This window comes from Tiliqua scincoides, chromosome 2 (genome assembly GCF_035046505.1).
Source record: "Tiliqua scincoides isolate rTilSci1 chromosome 2, rTilSci1.hap2, whole genome shotgun sequence".
Lineage (NCBI taxonomy): Eukaryota > Metazoa > Chordata > Lepidosauria > Squamata > Scincidae > Tiliqua > Tiliqua scincoides.
In genome coordinates, this window is record NC_089822.1 from 267,869,789 (window position 1) to 267,890,972 (window position 21,184).

General features: G+C 52.0%; 2 pseudogenes; one reads left to right on the forward strand and one right to left on the reverse strand.

Moving 5' to 3' along the window:
* Positions 1–714: 714 nt before the first annotated feature.
* LOC136640335 (zinc finger protein 420-like) lies at positions 715–17,447 on the reverse strand (annotated as a pseudogene).
* Positions 17,448–19,031: 1,584 nt separating this feature from the next.
* On the forward strand, positions 19,032–20,406 carry LOC136639169 (DLA class II histocompatibility antigen, DR-1 beta chain-like; annotated as a pseudogene).
* Positions 20,407–21,184: the final 778 nt, after the last annotated feature.

The window sequence follows — 21,184 nt, forward strand, 5'->3', positions numbered from 1 at the left end:
TCCGGGGGGGTGGGGGGGGGTTCACGCTCTGAATTTGTCATTTGCACCAATTACTTATTAAAACCAAAATGAAAGCTGGCCCTTTAAATGGTGTTACTATTTCCTGAAGGAGGCTTCTTCCCTCCAAATCTAGAACGAACTCTCTTTAGAAGCTTTTACAGCCAAGGAGGAGGTTAGTTTTCTGGATCATGTGGGGGCAGTGGCATAGCTAGAGGGGGGGCAAGGCACTAGGTTTTGCAGGGCACCTCACCCAGCGTGCAAGCGGCCCCTCCTCTTCAGAGTGAACGCAGGGAGGCATGCCTCATCTGGGAGCGTTTCACGGAGGCCTTCTGGGCATTCGCCTCCATGTTGCTCCCCCTGCCTGGAATGGCTCGGAAGGGGAGGGCGAGAGGGAGGGGCCACTTGCACGCTGCAGGGAGGCGCTGTCGTACACTCCCGGGGTTTTGGGGTGCTCAGAGTTCTTGGTTCTCGAACCCTAGAGCCCTCAAGGACCCCTGCTCGGTAGAACTGCCACCACCCTGTATGTGCCAGTGCCTCAGTCCAGGGACACTGAGACCCTCTAGGCTTAATTCGATCCCTTGCAGGCACTGAGCACTTTCTTTAATTAAAGCCTCAGTCCTCAAGTTACTAGTCCTCAATGAGTATTTGGTAGCTTGCTGAACGGCTAGGCAGGATTCTGAAACTTGGTCCCCAACAGACAATGAAACAGCTTAGTAAAAGGTTTTTTACTTTATTGAGTACATAGGGTTACATAAAGTTACAAAAGGCAGCAAATGCTAGAGGCATAACAGTATAAAAATAACAAAGCTAACTGGCTATCTCTGTTATTCCCTTCTCTCACCTGGGTCAGCTTTCTTTTCTTTTGTAGATCTTTCAGCCCCAGTTACCTAAGAGGCCACCTGGCTGGATCAGGCGCTCCCTGCAGGATTTTGCACCCACAACCTTTTCCACCAAAAGAACTCAGACACACCCCTTGGGCTTTGTTCTTATACTTCTCAGGCTAGCAGGACTGAGGTGACTCTGTACTCATTTGAACTGTCCAATCAGAGACCTGTGGGGCCAGAATCTTCCCTAAGTGGGGCTGGATGCTAGCCCTCTCAGCTCTCTCCTCCCCACTGGAGATCCACAGCTGCATTCCCCCTTGATGGGCGCCTTTCTGTCTGCTTAGGTGCTACATTATCACCTCCCATTGAGTTGTAAATTCCCTTGGCTGTTGTTACTCACATCCTTGCAGCTAGGAACTGCCAGCCCTTCTCTGTTACTGGTTTACTTGGTTCAGGCTCTACACTCCACTAGGCCCAAACTGTACATATTCATGACAGGCGCCCTGCAAAACATAGTGCTTTGCACGCCCTCTAGCTACACCACTGCACGGGGGAAGTGGTTTGTGTGTATGCAGAGAGGCGGTTTGGCTGCTGTTGTCTTATGTGACAAGACAGATGAAGGACGTGGAACAGGTGAAACAACCATGTGCATCAAATCAGTCACAAAGCAAAGCAGCCTTCCAAACTCCAGCCCTGAGCTTGTAGCTGGACACTCAAGCTCACTGCTTTTCTAACCCCAGGGCCAGTTCAGACATGCAAAGTCTTACTGCCATGACAGTCTGACTGCTCCCACTGGGGTATTTGCACGAAGAGTGTAATATGTGACCTTGACCGTCTCTAGATTCTGATGCTGTGAGCCAAGAGCTCTCACTAAACTGGCCAAAGTGATGCCATTTTAACCACAGTTCTGACTGGTACTAAAATGATTGTTGGCAAGAAGCTGTGAGCCACCCCTAACCCAGTGTCTGGCTCCCTAGTGCCCTAGTCCTGAAGACCAGACAGAGCTGGTCTGCGTTATCTTGCCAAAGCAAGAACCAACAGGAGGAGTAAAGGGGGTGTTTGAGTGCATCATTGGAAATTTACTGGACTTTTTGCCTGTTGAATGTATAGCTTTGGCTGCGTCCAGCTGACACTTGCGCATGTTCTGAGGCAACTGGCCTCCTTGCTGTTTTCTGTGAGTTTGAGTGGAACTAATCTGTGAGGGCAGACTAATCAAAGGGCAACGTGTGCAATTGTGACAGCCTGTTTTGCAAGTGCTGCAGTTGCATTTGCTATTGGGCTTGCAGGAATCACACCCAGATAGGTCTGCTTCACACAAGCTTGGTGGCTAGCAGCTGAAACACACGGCCATTGAAAAGCGTTGTGTGTCAGGCAACAATTCAGGATGAAAGAACTAACAGCGGCAGCTTACTCACGTGTGCAGTTCCCACTTGAAGCCATGGTCTGGTAAGGGAGGAGGTCCATGGGGTGACACCATGCGTTCTCGCATCAGATGACACCAATCATAGTTACCCCTTCCTTGGCAAACAGAGATCTGGCCAAGGAAGTGCATAACCTGCAATGTGAGAGGTCCAACTGAATTAGGCCAACGGGGGGCTGACCGAGTCCAGCCTCCTCTTTCCCACAGTGGCCACCAGTTGCCTCCTGGAAGCCCACAAACAGGAAAGAAAGGCCTAAGCCACCCCCTCCCCGCCAGAGCCTTTGGGACTCACAGATGCACACGACTGCTGAACTCAGATCTCCCACAGAGCATCACGCCTAGTGGCTGTTGACAGACATGTCCTCCATGAACTTGTCCAACTGTCCTGTGACCTTCTCTTCTTCCCCAGTCTGGAAACTGGACTTTGAGCACCCCCTCCTACCCCTTGGGACTTCTGACAAGATTCTTCCTTATCACAGATGTCCTCCTCTCTCCTTGGCTGGACCAAGCCCTTTCTCCCTTTTTCGGCCTTAGCCCCACTTTTCATACACTCTGGTCTCCCTTCCTTCACCCCATCTTTTCCCCAAATTCTGTGCTCCTCTTCTTCACCACTAGTCTTCCTCTCCCTGCTTCGCTCTCTGCTCCTTTCTCTGCTCCCCTGTCCGCCACTCTGTCTCTCTCTCTCATGTCCCCACTCACTCTTATACCTCATCCACTCCATCCTATGGGCTGCTGCCAGTCCCCCCCATCCCAGCTGACCACTACCAACTGCGTTGCCTCCCAGCACAGTTGCAATGGCATCACTGCCATGTGCCATCAGACCCACAATTGGCCATCACCTCAACTTCATGGTGCCGCAGACTGTCACAGTTCCCCAGGAGGCACCTCTTTTAGAGCCATCCCAGCCAGTGGCCAACCAACTTCACTTCCTGTGGCAATGAATTCCACAGGCCAACCATGTGCTGCGTGGAGAAGAACCTCCTTTTGTCCTCTCCAAATGTCTTCCCAATCAGGTCCCTTGGCTCATCCATAGACAGGCTGCTTTGAGAAAGGGAGAGAAAAAGGAGTGACAAGGAAGATCCAACTGTATTTGGCTATGTAAGTACTATTTTAATCATACCATCATGAACATGATATTCTGAATTTCTAATCAAGCTCACATAAATACTCTGCAGGGATAGGTTTCATCAGATGCAATATCTCTTAATATCAATGCAGCCTTTGTTCTTCTGAGAACTGTTTTCGAAGTTGGTTTTCACAGATAGTGTACTGCTCTTGTTAGCAGTACTGAAATTCCTTGCATGGCATTTTTAACGTGAAGGGAGGTTTGTCCCCAGATTTCAATTTTTCCACACTCCCAGCATTTATGTGGTTTCCCCCTATGTGGGTTTGAATTCACACTGAAGTCATTTCCACACTAAACAAGCTTATATGCTTTCTCCCCTTGGCAGCCGGTCTCCCTTTTGGGTCTTCTTTGATGCACAGTCAGGTGTGAACTGCAACCAAACATCATTCCACACTCCAAGCATTTCTATAGTTTCTCCCCTGCATGGGTTCTTTGATGCTGAGTCAGGTTTGAGCTCTGACTGAAGCTCTTTCCACAGTCCATGCATTTCTATGGTTTCTCCCCGGTGTGGGTTCTTTGATGCACAGTCAGGTAAGAGCAGGAACTGAAACTCTTTCTACACTCCAAGCATTTATAAGGTTTCTCCCCTGTGTGGGTTCTTTGGTGAGTCTTCAGTGATGAACTCTGACTGAAGCTCTTTCCACACTCCAAGCATTTATATGGTTTCTCCCCTGTGTGGGTTCTTTGATGCACAGTCAGGTAAGAGCAGAAACTGAAACTCTTTCTACACTCCAAGCATTTATAAGGTTTCTCCCCTGTGTGGGTTCTTAGATGTGAAGTCAGGCTTGAGCTCACACTGAATCTCTTTCCACACTCCACACATTTATAGGGTTTCTCCCCTGTATGGGTTCTTCGATGAACAATCAGATGTTTGCTGTCACAGAAGTCCTTTCCACACTCCAAACAATTATATGGTTTCTCCCCTGTGTGGGTTCTTCGATGCACAGTCAGGTGTGAGCTCACAATGAAGCTCTTTCCACACTCCAAGCATTTATATGGTTTCTCCCCTGTGTGGGTTCTTTGGTGAGTCTTCAGTGAAGAACTCTGACTGAAACTCTTTCCACACTCCAAGCATTTATATGGTTTCTCCCCTGTGTGGGTTCTTTGATGCACAGTCAGGTAAGAGCAGGAACTGAAACTCTTTCTACACTCCAAGCATTTATAAGGTTTCTCCCCTGTGTGGGTTCTTAGATGTGAAGTCAGTCTTGAGCTCACATTGAATCTCTTTCCACACTCCATACATTTATAGGGTTTCTCCCCTGTATGGGTTCTTCGATGAACAATCAGATGTTTGCTGTCACAGAAGTCCTTTCCACACTCCAAGCAATTATATGGCTTCTCCCCTGTGTGGGTTCTTCGATGCACAGTCAGGTGTGAGCTCACAATGAAGCTCTTTCCACACTCCAAGCATTTATATGGTTTCTCCCCTGTGTGGGTTCTTTTATGCACAGTCAGGATTGAACTCGCACTGAAGCTCTTTCCACACTCCAAGCATTTATATGGTTTCTCCCCTGTGTGGGTCCTTTGATGCAAAGAGAGAATTGAACTCTGACTGAAGCTCTTTCCACATTCCAAACATTTATATGGTTTCTCCCCTGTGTGAATTCTTTGATGCACAATCAGTATACTGTTCTCATTGAAGCTCTTTCTACACTCTGAACATTTATATGGCTTCTCCCTTGTGTGGGTTCTCTGATGCACAGTCAGGTCAGAGCTTGAACTGAAACTCTTCCCACACTCCAAGCATTTATATGGTCTCTCCCCTGTGTGGGTTTTTCGATGCATGGTCAGGCGTGACATGCAACGGAAGCTCTTCCCACACTCCAAGCATTTGTACGGTTTCTCCCCTGTGTGGGTTCTTCGATGCACAGTCAAGTGCGAGATGCAACTGAATCTTTTGCCATACTTCAAACATTTGTATGGTTTCTCCCCTGTATGGATTCTTTGATGCAAAGTCAGGGTTGAGCTCACACTGCAGCTCTTTCCACACTCTAAGCACTTATGTGGTTTCTCTCCAGTGTGAGTTCTTTGATGTACTGTAAGGTGTGATTTCCTTTTGAAGGTCTTTCCACACTGAGAGCAATTTTCCTTCTTCTTTCCGGCTTCTTTTTCTCGATCTACTCGGATGACACTGAAATCCTCACCCTGATGAGCATCAGATTTATTCCTCCATTTTGCTGCCTGGTTTCCCTCCTGTTTCTCTGATCTCTCTTGATGTGACTCTTTCTCCAGTGTGTGGATCTTGTTATGGGATATTCGATGTGCACTTGAACAGAAGCTCTTTCTCCTCTCAGGACACTGAAATGATTTCTCTCCTGGGTGGGTTTCAGTGTGTTTGCTAATGTTGGATTTACAACTGGTTCCTTCCTCATGCAAAGGATACACACCACTTCTCCTTACTTTGGAATATTCTCCTTCCATTGGAATTCTATGGAGACAAACAACGAGTTTTCTCCTCCAGGAAGATGCTGGGCTTCCCTCCAGCCTCCCAGATCTTTCTTGGCCTCTTAGAATCATTTCCTCCACATCAAGTGCAGTTGTTTCTGGGGAAACTCCACACGGCTCCCTCTGATCTTCACTGTCTTCTCTGTTTCCCTTTCCAGTTCCTTTTCTGGGATTAACTGGGATGAAATTCCCACCCTGACCAGCATCAGATTTCTTTTTCCATTTCTCAGCCTGGTTTCCCTCCTGCTTCTTTGATCTCTCTTGATGTGAATCTTTCTCCTGAGTATGGATCTTCTTATGGGAAGCAAGATGTGTGCCTGAACTGAAGCTCTTTCTCCTCTCAGGACACTGTAATGATTTCTCTCCTGGGTGGGATTTGCTGTGTTTATTAATGCTGGATTTACAACTGGTTGTTTCCTCAGGCAAAGGATACACCCCACTTCTCCTTACTTTGGAATGTTCCTCTTCAGGTGGAATTCTATGGAGACAAACAACGAGTTTTCTCCTCCAGGGAGGTGCTGGGCTTGCCTCCGGCCTCCCTGATCCTTCTTGGTTTCTAAAAGGCGCTTTCTCTGCCTCAAGCGTGGTCCCTGCGGGTGACGCCCCACACGGCTGCCTCTGATCCTCACTGTCTTGTCCGCTGCTTCCTGGAACAGAGAGAATCAGCACAGTTCAGAAATGGAACCACCACTCCCAGGAATGTTTACTCAGATGGATAGCGCAATGGATTCAGTGACATAGACCCGCAAAGCAGTGTCAAGGCTGCAGGATGCCGCGGCCAGTGATGCAGCAGCCCTGAACCTGCACACTGGCCTAGGACAGGTTTAGGTCATTAACTTAGGGTGTAATCCTAACCCCTTATGTCAGCGCTTTCCAGCACTGACATAAGGGCAATGCAGCTCTGAGGGAAGGGAACAAACATTCCGTTACTTTGAGGAGGCCTTCGTGAGTGACACCCAACTGCAGGATGCAGTACACATCCCATTGGCACCACTATGCCAGTGCTGGAAAGCACTGTCATAAAGGGTTAGGATTGCGCCCTTAGTATAGTACAGCTGTATGACTGGTTGGTTGGAACTTCATGTGGTGCATTTGTAATTATGGTTTTCCTTTCGTGCTGTGAGACACCTTGAGACCCCCTCTGGGAGAGATAGGCAGGATGAACATTCCCAGATTAAACACAAACACACACACACACACACAAGTCTCTGACAGGTGACCATTGAACAGAAACTCCTGCATGGCTCAGGAATCCTTCGGTTGGCTCTTGTGAGTGGAGGGAAACTGTGAGCAGAACTTGGACTGAAATGCCAGTTTGGCGCTTCACATCAACCCCTAGGGAAGTGTCGCAGTGATCATCATGAACAGCGATTACTTTGTTCTAGCATCTAGGAAGAAAAGAGGCTCAAGGAATCCTGTGGAGTATGCAGCCGGCACCGCAGCTCCAGAGACCCAAGGTCAGGCAGATACTCCCCGGAAATAACGAGGCACAGACACGGCAGTGCTGCACCACCAGATGTCCTTTACTTGAAGTATGTACAATATTTACAGTGCAAAGGCAGCTCAGCAAGTAAACAGCAAAGATAGCACTTTCCACAATCTCCAGATCACCAACTCCGCTGACGTAGCTTCCCGCAGACACTCCACATAACATCTCCCACACAGCAGCTTGCACAGGCTGCAATATATACTGGCACTGACCAGTGGGAAGCAGGATATGATCCTGTGACTCATAGTCTTGTGACATGGTATTGCATCATCCCTGCTATGCCCTGTTGCATCAGCCAGTCCCATGATGCACCTGGGCTACACTGCACGTATGCAGGCCAAGACATCAGGGCCTAGCCTTGCCCTATCCAGCATGTAAATTCACTATAGGCCTGGAGCATATATCATCACAGATCCTGACTTACCCACAGAAGCCACGTTCTCCTCATTCTGCAGCATCACTTCTGCACACAGGGCCTTCTGGCTGGGGTCCAGCAGAGCCCACTCCTCCTTGCTGAAACGCACAGCCACCTCCTCAAAGGACACCGGAGCCTGAATGAAGAGAGGTGCAAATCATCCCCACTCCACACACATTTCAAATCAAACACTGGAAAGAGGACTTAAGGTGTGTGTGTGTGTGGGGGGGTATTTTCCTGCAGACTCAACACTTTGTGGAATTTGGCATTTCCAGAGTTTAAAAATGAGGTCAAATGGGCAGTCATCTGAAGGCTGTCACCTTTGTTCTGTTGGCAAATATGCCAGCATCAGAAGCAGAACCCATTAGCCTATATGTGTTGATTTTTTGCCCCAATGTGCATGACTTTACACTAACTTACATTGAAACGCATTTGCCATTTTGTTGCCCATTCTGCCAGTTTGGAGAGATCCTTCTGGAGCTCCTCACAATCACTTCTGGTCTTCACCACTCAGAAAAGTTTGGTGTCATCTGCAACTTTGCCACCTCACTGCTCACTCCTGTCTCCAGGTCATTTATGAAGAGGTTGAAGAGCACCGGTCCCAGGACAGATCCTTGGGGCACACCGCTTTTCACCTCTCTCCATTGTGAAAATTGCCCATTGACACCCACTCTCTGCTTCCTGGCCTCCAACCAGTTCTCAATCCACGAGAGGACCTGTCCTCTAATTCCCTGACTGTGGAGTTTTTTCAGTAGCCTTTGGTGAGCGACGGTATCAAACGCCTTCTGAAAGTCCAGATATATAATGTCTACGGGTTCTCCCGCATCCACATGCCTGTTGACCTTTTCAAAGAATTCTATAAGGTTCGTGAGGCAAGACTTACCCTTACAGAAGCCATGCTGACTCTCCCTCAGCAAGGCCTGTTCGTCTGTGTTTTGAGATTCTATCTTTGATGCGGCATTCCACCATCTTACCCAGTATAGATGTTAGGCTGACCAGCCTATAGTTACCTGGGTCCCCCCTCTTTAGCTTTTTAAAGATTGGCGTGACATTTGCTATCCTCCAATCTTCTGACACCATGGCTATGTGACACCACTGATATGGTATTCTCCCTTAGACAACTGCAGGAGAAATGAAGCTTTCAAAGAATTCTGAAAGGTTCATGAGGTAAGACTGGCCCTTACAGAAGCCAGGCTGGTTCTCCCTCAGCAAGGCTTGTTCGTCTATGTCTGAGGTATTGGATCTGTGCGTCCCGTCTCCCTAGTGAGGCATGGCTAGCCTCCAGGGGCGTCGCCAGGCATCTCCAGGGGAGAGGCTGGGCTGGGCTGCTCTGCTTCACGTGCTGCCTACTGACTTGCTGCTTTTCTGCAGCTGTGAAGGAGGTGGGTGGGGCAGCGTGAGGCTGGGAGAGAGTGTGAAACATGGTGGGGGAGGCGGGGGAGAAGGCTGGCTGGGCAGGCAGAGGTGGCGCATCTCATCATGGAGCTCTCTCCATGTGCAACCTCGCCCCAAGGACTACATTTCCCAGTGTGCCCCTCGTCCTGGGCATCCTGGGATTGGTCAAGGCTGGAGGTGAGAAGAGTGTGGAGGTGCTGCATCTCATCAGCACAGTGCACGCTCCTGGCAGTTTTCAAACTGGGAGGGAAGAGTAAGTACAGGCAGTGCAGCATTTTCCTCTGCTTGGGATGGAAGGAGCCAGCCTGCTCCTAGTGGGGGGTGTCCAAATGCCCCAGCCTGCATCCCTCTGTCTTGCCTGGGGGGAAGAGGGGTGGCATCTGCATGCTGGGTGTATGTGTGTGAGCAGCCCCCATCTACTTTGGGGTGAGTTGTAATCTTGCTGGGTGTGGCTGCAATCCTTTCCACACTTTCTTGGGAGTAAGCCCCATTGACTCAAATGGGCTTACTTCTGAGTAGACCTACAAAGGCTTGGGGGTCTGTGTCAGCTTAACCAAGGATCCTCACCTTTCTCTTTTTCCTCCCCCTTCAAAAAAGAAAAAAAGCCCCTCTTGATGCTTTGTCTCCAAAAATTGATTAAAAATTAAAATCCCCATTCCTTTTTAGCCATTCCCCTTTTTCCTCCTGCTTCGAGGGGGGGGGGGGTACTCTGTTGGCTGCTAATGTAAGACAGAAGGCACGATCCTAGCTAGGTCTACTCAGAAGTAAGTCCTAATGTGTTCAATGGGACTTACTCCCAGGAAAGTGGGGTAGGATTCCAGCCAAACAGTCTCTAGGCCTCAGTTTGCATCAGTTTGCAATTAGCAGATACACACAAAACAAAGTCTTCCCCTCCCCCAGCAAATTCATCACTTCCCCCTCCCTTTCCAAAACCCTCCAGGTGTGCTGCTAACAAAGTCAGGGCACAATCCTAACCAGGCCTACTCAGAAGTAAGTCCTATTTTGTTCAATGGGGCTTACTCTCAGGTAAGTGTGGTTATGATTGCAGCCTCAGAGTGCTGGCAGCCTTTTTTCTAGTGTATAATTATAACACCTTCATCCCCATTTTGGGGGTAACTGAGGTGAGGTGTTGTAATGGGGAGCCGTGGCCTATGGCTACAAGGATCAGGGGAGGCGCGAGCTGGAAAAGTTTGAGAACCGCTGGTCTATGTGTTTTGAGATTCTATCTATGATGAGGCATCCCACCATCTTACCGCCTTGGGTCCCTTTGGGGAGAAGGGCGGGGTATAAATAAAGTTATTATTATTATTATTGGTTGGCATCCTTCAGTCTCGGAAGACTATGGTGTCACGCTCTGAATGGTGGTTCTGGAACAGAGTGTCCTCTCCAGTGCGTGAAGCCTGGGTAAAGTAGGTATGGAGGATAGGCTGTTACCCATGCAGCAAATCCCCCCTCTCCACGTCACTGAAATGGTCCAATGGAAAGGCAGAGGCCAATACGGTTGGTTCCAGCACCGTCGCAGGAGTTGCCAGAACGTGATTGTGTTCAGCCATGAACTGCCTCAGGGACTCCGGCTCCTGATTTTGCCTCGAGGTTGACTCCTGAAGCCTTTTCCATAACTGGATGTAGCCACAAGGCAGTGGAGGTTTGGGATCAGAGTTTTCCTTCTCTCAGATGAGCTGCCTTCCCAGGCTGACGAGTCCCATCTACCCGGTGGCTGTTTAGTCGCCTCTTACGACAAGTACAGCCAAACTGAGGGCCTATTCTAATCCCCAGCCCCCAGGGGAGTATTATTATTATTATTATTATTATTATTATTATTATTATTATTATTATTATCTTACCTGGCATAGATGTTAGGCTGACCGGTCTACAGTTTCCCGGGTCCCCCCACCTTCCTTTTTTAAAGATCAGTGTGACATTTGCTGTCCTCCAATCCTCTGGCACCGCGGCCATTTTAAGGGACAAGTTGCCTAGTTTAGTCAATGAATCAGCAACTTCATTCTTCAACTTCTTTATAACTCTTGGGTGGACGACATCAGGGCCCGGTGACTTATGGATCTTTAATTTATCAGTGAGGTCTGAAACATCATCTCTTTTAACCTCTATCCAACTTAATTTCTTGGTCAGGAGGGGCTGTTCGGGCAGCGGAATCTGCCCGAGGTCTTCTGCCATGAAGACAGATGCAAAGAACTCATTTAATTTCTCTGCCATCTCTAAGTCTCCTTTTATCTCCCCTTTCCCTCCCTCACCATCCAGAGGGCCAACCGCTTCTCTGGTGGGTGTCCTGCTTCTAACGTATTTGAAGAAGCTTTTATTATTCCCCTTAATGTTTCTGGCCGTGTGTTCCTCATAGTCTCTCTTGGCCACCAGTATCACCTTCGTGCATTTTGTCACAGTTGTTGTTGTTGTTGTTGTTGTTGTTGTTAATAATAATAATACGTATACGTATTGGCAACCCTCAGTCTCGAAAGACTGTGGCTTTCTCGAAAGACTGTGGCAGTCTCGAAAGAGTGTGGCTGAGTGTGGCTGAAAAGGCCAATCCGGGAGTGACAATCCCTTCCACACCGGGAGCAAGTGCAGTCTGTCCCTATAATAATAATAATAATAATAATAATAATAATAATAATAATAATATTAACAGCATTTATATACCGCTTTTCAACTAAAAGTTCACAAAGCGGTTTACAGAGAAAAATCAAATAACTAAATGGCTTTTAAACTAAATGGCTTTTAAACTAATAACTAAATGTTCCTTTTTATTCTCCTCATTCGGGCAGGACTTCCATTTACAGAAGGGCTTCCTTGCCCTTTACGACCTCTCTAACTTGGCTGGTTAGCCATGCAGGCACCTCCTGGACTTAGTGGAGCCCTTTTTCCTTTGCGGTATACACTTCCGCTGGGCCTCTATTAGTGTTGTTTTAAGCAACCTCCATGCACTCTGGAGAGATTGGACTCTTGTTACCTTCCTTTTCAACCTACTTCTAACCTGCCTCCTCATTTGAGGGAAGTCCACTTGTCGGAAGGCAAGGGTTTTTGTGAGAGATTTGCCTGGCATTCTTCCCCCGACTTGCATGTTGCAGCATGATCACGCCATAGCCTTTCCTCATAAGGAAGGTGCCCCAGCTCAGTAATCATCATAGTCGCTCTCTTTTGCACCTTTTCCATTTCCAGTATATCTTTTTTGAGATGCGGCGACCAGAACTGGACACAATACTCCAGGTGTGGCCTTACTATAGATTTGTACAACGGCATTATAATATTAGCCGTTTTGTTCTCAATACCTTTGCTAATGATCCTAAGCATAGAATTGGCCTTCTTCACTGCCGCCGCACATTGGGTCGACACTTTCATCGACCTGTCCACCACCACCCCAAGATCTCTCTCCTGATCTGTCACAGACAGCTCAGAACCCATCAGCCTATATCTAAAGTTTTGATTTTTTGCCCAATGTGCATGACTTTACACTTACTGACATTGAAGCGCATCTGCCATTTTGCTGCCCATTCTGCCAGTCTGGAGAGATCCTTCTGGAGCTCCTCACAATCACTTCTGGTCTTCACCACTCGGAAAAGTTTGGTGTCGTCTGCAAACTTAGCCACCTCGCTGCTCAACCCTGTCTCCAGGTCATTTATGAAGAGGTTGAAAAGCACCGGTCCCAGGACAGATCCTTGGGGCACACCGCTTTTCACCTCTCTCCATTGTGAAAATTGCCCATTGACACCCACTCTCTGCTTCCTGGCCTCCAACCAGTTCTCAATCCATGAGAGGACCTGTCCTCTAATTCCCTGACTGTGGAGTTTTTTCAGTAGCCTTTGGTGAGGGACCGTGTCAAACGCCTTCTGAAAGTCCAGATATCCCCCTCTCTATGCAAGGTCAGGATATTTTTGTGACTGAAGCTCTTTCCACACTCCTGACAATGATATGGTTTCTCTCTCGTGTGGGTTCTTTGTTGTGAAGTCAGGCCAGAGACCTGACGGAAACACTTTCCACACTCTGAGCATTCAAATGGCTTCTCCCCTGTGTGGGTTCTTTCATGCACAGCGAGGCCTGAACTCGCACTGAAGCTCTTTCCACACTTCAAATTGCAAATCCCCCTCTCTATGTGTCTAATAATCGAATCCCCCACTACAAGAAGCCCCCAATCCCCCTCCCGCCGAGGAGTATCCCGAGTGCGTTCGGATACGGGCCCATCCCCTGGAGAATGGGTCCCCCCTAGGGGATTGTTTCCCTCCTCTCCAGGATGACGTCCTCCAGCCCTGAGTCTTCCCACCCGGGCAGCTAAGGAGCTGCATGCCTGAGGTTGGGACGAAGCCTGATCGCCCCCGGAAGTCTCCCCACGGTCCTCCTCTGCCTGCCTGACTCACAAAAGTCAATGGTTTTTGTGAGAGATTTGCCCAGTATTCTTCCCCCAACGTGCATGTCGAAACAGATTACAGGCTGGTTACTGTTCCCTAATGGCTCAGTAACACTGACATCTCTAACCAGGTCCTGAGTACTGCAAATCCAGAGTCACCTGTCCTCTGGTGGGCTCCATGACTAGCTGCTCTAAGGCACAGTCATTTAGCACGTCAAGAAATCCGGTCTCCTTTTCGTGACCAGAACATAAATTGGCACAGTTGATATGAAGATAATTGAAGTCCCCCATGATTACAACCCTGTCCCTCCTTGACATCTCCCAGATCTGTTTCCTCATTTCAAGCTCAAATGAGCTTGTTTCCTGATCTGTTTCCTCATTTCTCCCTCAAGTTTTTGGTCCAGAGGACAATTATACGCCCCCACTATTAACCCACTTGGACCTGGTAGTTTAACCTACAGAAATTCTATGATGGAGTTGGACCCACCTTCAATTTCTAAGTTGCTGGATTCTATCCCTTCCTTAACATAAACGGCCACCCCACCTCCAACTCTCCCCTCCCTCCTATAGACTTTATAGCCCGGGATTGCGGTATCCCACTGAGTCTCCGCATTCCACCTGGTTCCTGTTATGCCCACTATGTCAATCTTCTCCCTTGTCACCAGATATTCCAGTTCTCCCATCTTTGCTCGGAGACTACCCAGGGTCCCCACCCAGGACACATCTCCAATCAAACATGGAGAGGAGAACTGAAGTGGGGGGAACCAGACACTTTCCTGCAGACTCAATGCTTCCTGTACACTTGGCATTTCCAGAGTTTAAAAATGCAGTCAAGCGACCAGCCGAGTATTTAAGTTTATAGTTAATCAGAATGATGACAATGAGCATCACACACAATGTCTCCTGCCAGAAGACCCCCTGTGCAGTCCCTCCCCATGTCACAGAGCCCCCTGCCAGATCTTGCGGAGACCCCTCCTGCACACAGCACAGGCAGCCAGCTCTCTGCAGCCTCAGTCCTTGTGTCCTGTGTAGCTTTCACAAAAACCTGGGTCTGGAGGGTTCAGATGTGTTGTTCTGTTCAATCTCCTGCTCAGTGTAGGAATTCCACAGATACCCCTAGCAGGTGGCTGCCCAGAAGGCCACAGCAAGGAGAGCCCACCCACACTGTTTAACTGAGTCTACTTAAGGATGTCGCCTTTTCCCACATGGAAACATTCCAGCACCTAGGGCTGTGTTTCTCTCAGCATGTGCAGGGTTCCCTCAGTAAGAGAGCTGAAAAGGATTTTCAAAAAATGACACAAAGACAAAGCACCCCTGGGCATGTACAGAGTGCCTTATTCTTGCAAAGGCAACACTTCCTCACTTGTCCTAAGACTTCCTAGAACCTGGAACTCAACCTCAGCTCACAGATAAGGTCCTGCCTGAGAGGTGGTCTAGGGCACGATGACAGGAAGGCTCTCAAAGGGGCAGGAGAAGCTCAGGCTTTGCTCTGAGCTGGAGGCACATGTGGGCAGCATCTAGGAGAACAGCACATGTGCATGGATAGCACCAAGTGTCTCCTGGTTCCTGTACTTGCAGCACAGCATTGTGTGGAAATAAGCCCTGTTTAAACTGTACAGGCCCAGAAGGCCTGCAGGGTATTCAGAGCAGCTTCTGAGACGTGCGCTATGTGCAGCCTTGATTCCTGCAGGCAGAGGAAGGACGGAGCCCTGCCACTCCTCACTCCTGCCAGACCCATCAGATGGTGCCTGTCAAAGGGTGGCTGCTGCTTCCACAGGGGGACATTCTCGACCCAGTCCCCCAAAAAGGCAACAGGGGACAGGAACTGACTGGATTCCCAACCCAGACGAGGAGATCCAAGGAGCTCAGGGTCTTCTGAGCGGGCACCCCTGACATCCTGCAGCCCCAGGAAAAGAAGAGGCGGCCTCCAACCCCAGAACAAAGAAGGCCTCTCACGTGGCTGCTCCCTGCAGGCTTCCCCGGTCAGCTGCCCCTTACCTGAGCAGACTTTGCAGCAGCCCCTCCTTCTCCAGTCCACGGACGAGGAGACCCAGAACATGACACTGAGGCCGCTTCACTGCCTGTGGGGAGACAGAAGGGGAAGCAGTAGAGAGGTAGGTGGGGCATGGGGGGATGTCGGGAGGAGGCGTTCTGGGGAGGGGGGAGGCGGAGGGAGGGCGGGAAGGAGGCTTTCTGTGGGGGGGGAGCGGGAGGGGAGAGAGGCTCACCACCCGACACAGAGGCTCTTGATTCACTGCCGATCTTTTGCCATGCCATTGCGGGGCTACTCCCATTTTTGGCGCTGCCCCATGCCCTGGGCAGTTTAGGATTGGGCTGTTCCTGCCTTAGCGCCCGGCTTCTGCCCGATTATAGTGGGAACGAGACGCTGCCCTGGCCTGCTGCAGGAAGCAGGTGGGGGGGAGCAGGGAGGTGCGCTGGGCAGTTCTGCGCCAGGAGCTGGAGACAGTCCCTGAAAGGCTCCTGCAGAAACGCGAAATAAGAGGACAAGGCCTGTTCCGGACTGGAAAGCGGTGAAGGAGCGGGCGGGAGAGAGAGGGAGAGAGTGGACACGTTTCTCATGGGAAGGGAGGTGAGTCAGAAAAGTCCTTCAGCTGCTTTAGCTCAGCACATACTGCGGGAGAAGCTGAAGGCAGGTGCCAACCCCCCCCCCAAGACTCAGGGGATTGAGAAAGCAGCCCCCACGCCTCAGGCCTGTCTGAGAAAGGGGCCCAGTTGAAACAGGTCCCATCAGTCCTTACCCCACAGCTCAGCACTCCTGGCAGCCTCGGGCTGGTGCCCCCCGAACTCCAGCCCCTGACTGGGGTCCAGCGAAGCCTCCTCTGGGGAGTCAGCCCCAGTTTCCAACAGCGCCCCCTGCACAGAAACAGGAGTCAGGATCTGGGCAGGGAAGGAGGCTGGCAAAGGGGCAAGTGGACAAGTCCCCACTCCGGGATGATTTCCCCATGAAAGCTCTGCAGGCGCCCCACTCCTCCCACCTTCTGCCAGGACCACCGCCTGGGCGCTGCTCTCCGGCCGCAGTCTCGCACCCAGCGCTCCACCTCTGGGGGCAGGAGGGTCAGGAGCCTCTCCAGGACCAGCAGGCTGAGGATCTGGGCCTTGGTGTGCTGCCCTGGCTGGAGCCACTGGCGGCAGAGCTTGTAGGACCGGCTGCAGAGCCCGCAGGGCCCCTGGGAGTGGGCAGCATCGGGGCCCTGGATCCTCTGCACCAGCTTCTGCCAGAACTCCTTGTCCCTTTCGGCGTCTGCTTCCTCCCTCTGGGTTCCCTGCCCCAAGGCGCCTCCACAGCACTTCTCCAGATGCTGACAGGCAGGACAGCTGAGCCTGGCGGGTCAAGACTTGGTCCGGAACAGACTCTGGAGGCCCCACAGGAGGGTCCCTGCCAAGCCCGCAGGAAGACCCGGAGGAGCTGGAGCCAGTAAGGCGGGGCAGGCGGGACAGATCAGGGGGCCTGGGGAGGCTCCTTCCTGGCAGCCCGAGGCGGGGGGGGGGTGAGCTCTCATCTGCCCCATCACAGGATGTGGGCTGTGCATGTTCACGCGGGGGTGGGGGGTGCGATGTGTGTGTTGCAAGTTGCAACAAAGAAGTAACTGACATGGGGGGGTCTTGGGGAAGGGACACTCCAGAGCCATGTTCCAGGTCTGGCTGTCCTGCTGAGTGAAGAGAGGCGGCTGGGAGATGGGGGGGTGGGGAGGCTCCTTCCTGGCAGCCCGAGGCGGGGGGAGGAATAGCTCTCATCTGCCCCATCACAGGACGCGGCTGTGCATCTGGGGGGGGAAGTGAGTTGCAAGAAGGAAGCAGGCAGTGAGCAGTGCGGGGGTGTCTTGGGCGGGGGTCTGGCCGGGCTACGGAGGGGGCGGGGGTGCAGGAGCCCCGCCGGACTGGTCCTTCCCGGGGGGCTTTGGGGGCCCGGTCCCCCTTACCTGCAGCCCGCCGTCCTCCGCCCGCCTCGTCCTCCTCTTCCGCAGCGCTCCCGCCGCCTGCTCTGCTGCCGCCCACTGGTGCAGGCGGAGCGGGAGGACCGGCTCCTGCGGGCGATGAGCCGCGCCTGCCCGCCCGGCCCGGGGGCCTCCTGGGCAGAGCCGGGGCGGACTGGAGGCTCCTCGCGGCAGGGACTGGAGCTGCCCTCGCGCTCCTGAACCCGGTGCTGGGAACGGGCAGGGGAAGGGCCTGAGCACCGCTCTCGGGAGTCACGCGCCCAGCCTGCACGTGTGAAGCAGCCCCAGTGCAGCTCCTTGCAGGAGTCCCGCACCTCCAGCAGCGCCCTCTGCCCTCCTGCCCGCCGTCCTGGGCAGTGCCACTAAGCCAAAGCGCCCACGAGGGTCGTCCAGCGCCACTGAGGACCAGGAGTGGAAGGTCTGGGGGGGGCCACGAGGGAGCAGCGCATGCAGGTCCTGGAGCCAGCGCCAGTCCCGGGCGGAGCATCTCCCACTGACGCTGCTGCACACTAAGTGTGGGTCCTTTGGCACGTCCCGGCACTCCAGCCTGTTTCCAAGTTGTGCCAAACTGGCTTTGAACCAGTCTGGTGAGAGCTGCATTTGCCACAAGCGTCCCCTGAAAACACACCGTGTCCCGTGGCTGACAGTCCCTGATCTGCTGCTATATCTAAACATAAGAGCATCAGAAGAGCCCCGCTGGATTGGGCCAAAGACCCACCTAGTCCGCTTCCTGGACTTCACAGCGGCCCACCAAATGCCTCAGGGAGCACACCTGATAACAAGAGACCTCATCCTGGTGCCCTCCCTTGCGTCTGGCATTCTGACATAGCCCATTTCTAAGATCAGGAGGTTGCGCATACACATCATGGCTTGTACCCCGTAATGAATTTTCCTCCAGAAACTTGTCCAATCCCCTTTTAAAGGCGTCCAGGCCAGATGCCGTCACCACATCCTGTGGCAAGGAGTTCCACAGACCAACCACACGCTGAGTGAAGAAATATTTTCTTTATGCAGTAAAATGTTATGCAGTTTAATCAGGAGAGAGATCTTAACATTTCCTCCTAACATTAAACTGGCCTATAATGTATGGGGAAACCAAAGATTTTCAGCCTAATCCTGAGCTGCCTGGCACCCAGGGCTGCAGTACCCAATGGACGCCAGGCAGCTGTCGGCAGCTCCATGGGGGAAGGGGACATTTGCCCAACAAGGTGGTCCATGGGTGGTCCACGGATCATAGGTTGGGGTCCACAGGATCATAGGTTGGGAACCAGTGCTGTAGCCCAGCAAGGTGGTCCACGGGTGGTTCACGGATCTTAGGTTGGGAACCACTGCTGTAGCCCTTGCTGGTGTGCGGAGCCCCCGTGCTGCCAGCTAAGCCCCCCATCAGCTCCCTTCACCAGCTGGGCTCTTCCTCTCCCCACAGAGCATTTCCTGTTACAGAGGAAGGGCGAGTGTCACTTTCCTGATGGCAGTGCCAACTATGTCCTGGACAGGCACATCTATGGCCGGCAGGAGTTTGCCCGCTTCGACAACCGCCATGGGACCTTTGAGGCCAAGATAGGCAAGTTTGCGGTCCACTACTTCAACCAGAAACGCTAGCCTCCATGAGGGCCGACGTGGACCGTGTCTGCCGCCACAACTACGCGATCTTCCAGTCCTTCATCTCTGCCAGGAAACGTAAGTGGGGGGGAGGTTGGTGGGGGCGGGAGGGACGCAGAGCAGGGCCCCCCTCCAGGCACCTGAAGCCAGGGGAAGAGAGGGGCGGGGTGGGCAGGCTGGCTGTGATTCATTCCACCACCACCCCCTCCCACAACAGAACAGAGGGCACCTTCTTCCCCCCCAACCAGTGGTGTAGCTAGAGGAGGGCAAAGCACTAAGCTGTGTAGGTAGCCTCACTGTGGCGTGGTGTATCTCACTCGACGGTGGTGCTTTTCGAATCCGGTGGGGAGGCACTGCCTCACCTGCCTCGCCACCAATTGCACATCGCTGGTACCAGCAGCCTCTCCCCCTCCCCTTTGGAGCCATTCTGGGTGGTGGGTGCAAAGAGGAGGTGCTCACCTTCTGGCAGCATTCCAGGAAGGCCTTCTGGGCACACGCCTCTGTCTTACAGCCACCTCTTGGAAGGGGAGGGGCCACTTGCATAGCGCTGTGGTGCTCCCTGCAAAACTGGGTTGCTTCAGCGGAGGGACGGGGCAACCACAATACTGGACCCCAAGTGGGTGGAGGACATGGGGGACAGCGGGGGAAGTGGAAGCCCACTGAAGAGGATAAACTTCATAAGCCTGATCCTTTGACAAAGCTACCTTGAGCATTTGCTCAAGGAAAGGCAGGCTATAAATCTAATAGATAGTATCCTTTCTATAATCTCCACTCTCCAACTGAACCCTCCATACTCTGACCCCCTCCTGCCCTCTCTGTCTCCCTCTCCAGTGAAGCCCCAGCTGCAGATCACCCCCACGGATTCAGACTCCCCCCCCCCCCCAAACTCTGCTGGTGTGCAACATGGACAGCTTTTTCCCTGCAGAGACTGACATCAGGTGGCTGCGGATCGGGCAGGAGGAGGACGAGAGCAGAGTGGTGTCCACGGAGCTGATCCGGAACGGGGACTGGACCTTCTCCATCCAGGTGATGCTGGAAGCGTGGCCGGAACGCGGAGACGGCTACGCCTGTCGGGTGGAGCACGCCAGCCTCCCAGGCCCCACCAGCATCCGGTGGGGTAGGAGATTTGAGCATTGGATTTGCACATCACACATTCTTCTGCCCAGGGAGAGAAACCCCAGCCCAAGGGAGCATCCCTGGGACAAGGGTGGTCTCTGAGTGGGGGGAGGACTACTTTGCAGGCCTGCCCACGTTTGATTCAAGCTTCTTTCTCTTTCTGCAGAGCCACAGTCAGACTCCGCCAGGAGCAAGATATGGACGGGGGTCGTGGGGCTCCTTCTGGGCCTGGTCTTTGTGGTGTTCGGAGTGGCCCTGACCTGAAGATCAAGAAAGGTGATGGTGGCTCTGGGTGAAGTGTCTGCTGGGGGAGGCAGGAAGAGCACCTGGCTGGGGGTTCCCCTCCTCTCCCCAGTCAGGTGCTTTGGAGGCCGCTGCCCTCTTCCCTTCCAAGAGGTTCCTCCCTTGAAGGCTCAGGCTTGAGTAGCGACTAAATATGGTGGAGGGGTGGGGGACTGGACACCACTAGGCTAGGCTTGGAAGAAAATGTAGCAGACCCAGAGAGGCTGTTGTCCTCCTTTCCAGAAGCTGAGGCAACGGGGGGGGGGCAGTTCACCACCTAGTTCCCCCTCACAAAGCAGGCATCTTTCTGTGCTTTTGCCGTGAGAGGCAGACTAGGGCCCACTCCAGTCTCAGTGCTCTTAAGAGCCCTGAGGTGTATTGCATCGTATCTACAACAAGTGTGCTTTTCATCCAAACTTCATTTATAGCAGAAATTAAACTAGCAGTGCAGGTGGTAGAAGCTGCTCACGACTACAGCGATTTTCAGCCTTTTTCGTCTCGTGGCACTCTGACAAGGCACTAAAATTGTCAAGGCACACCATCAGGTTTTTGCCAATTGACAAGGCACACCATGCTGCCAGTGGGGGGCTCACAACCCCACTGGCCTTACTAATAAATGATCTTCCCCCAAATTCCTGTGGCACACCTGTGGACCACTCATGGCACACCAGTGTGCCCCAGCACGGTGCTTGAAAATGGCTGCACTACTATAAAGAGTTTCACTGAGAAGCCCATCAGTGGGGAGGACAGTATTCTAGTA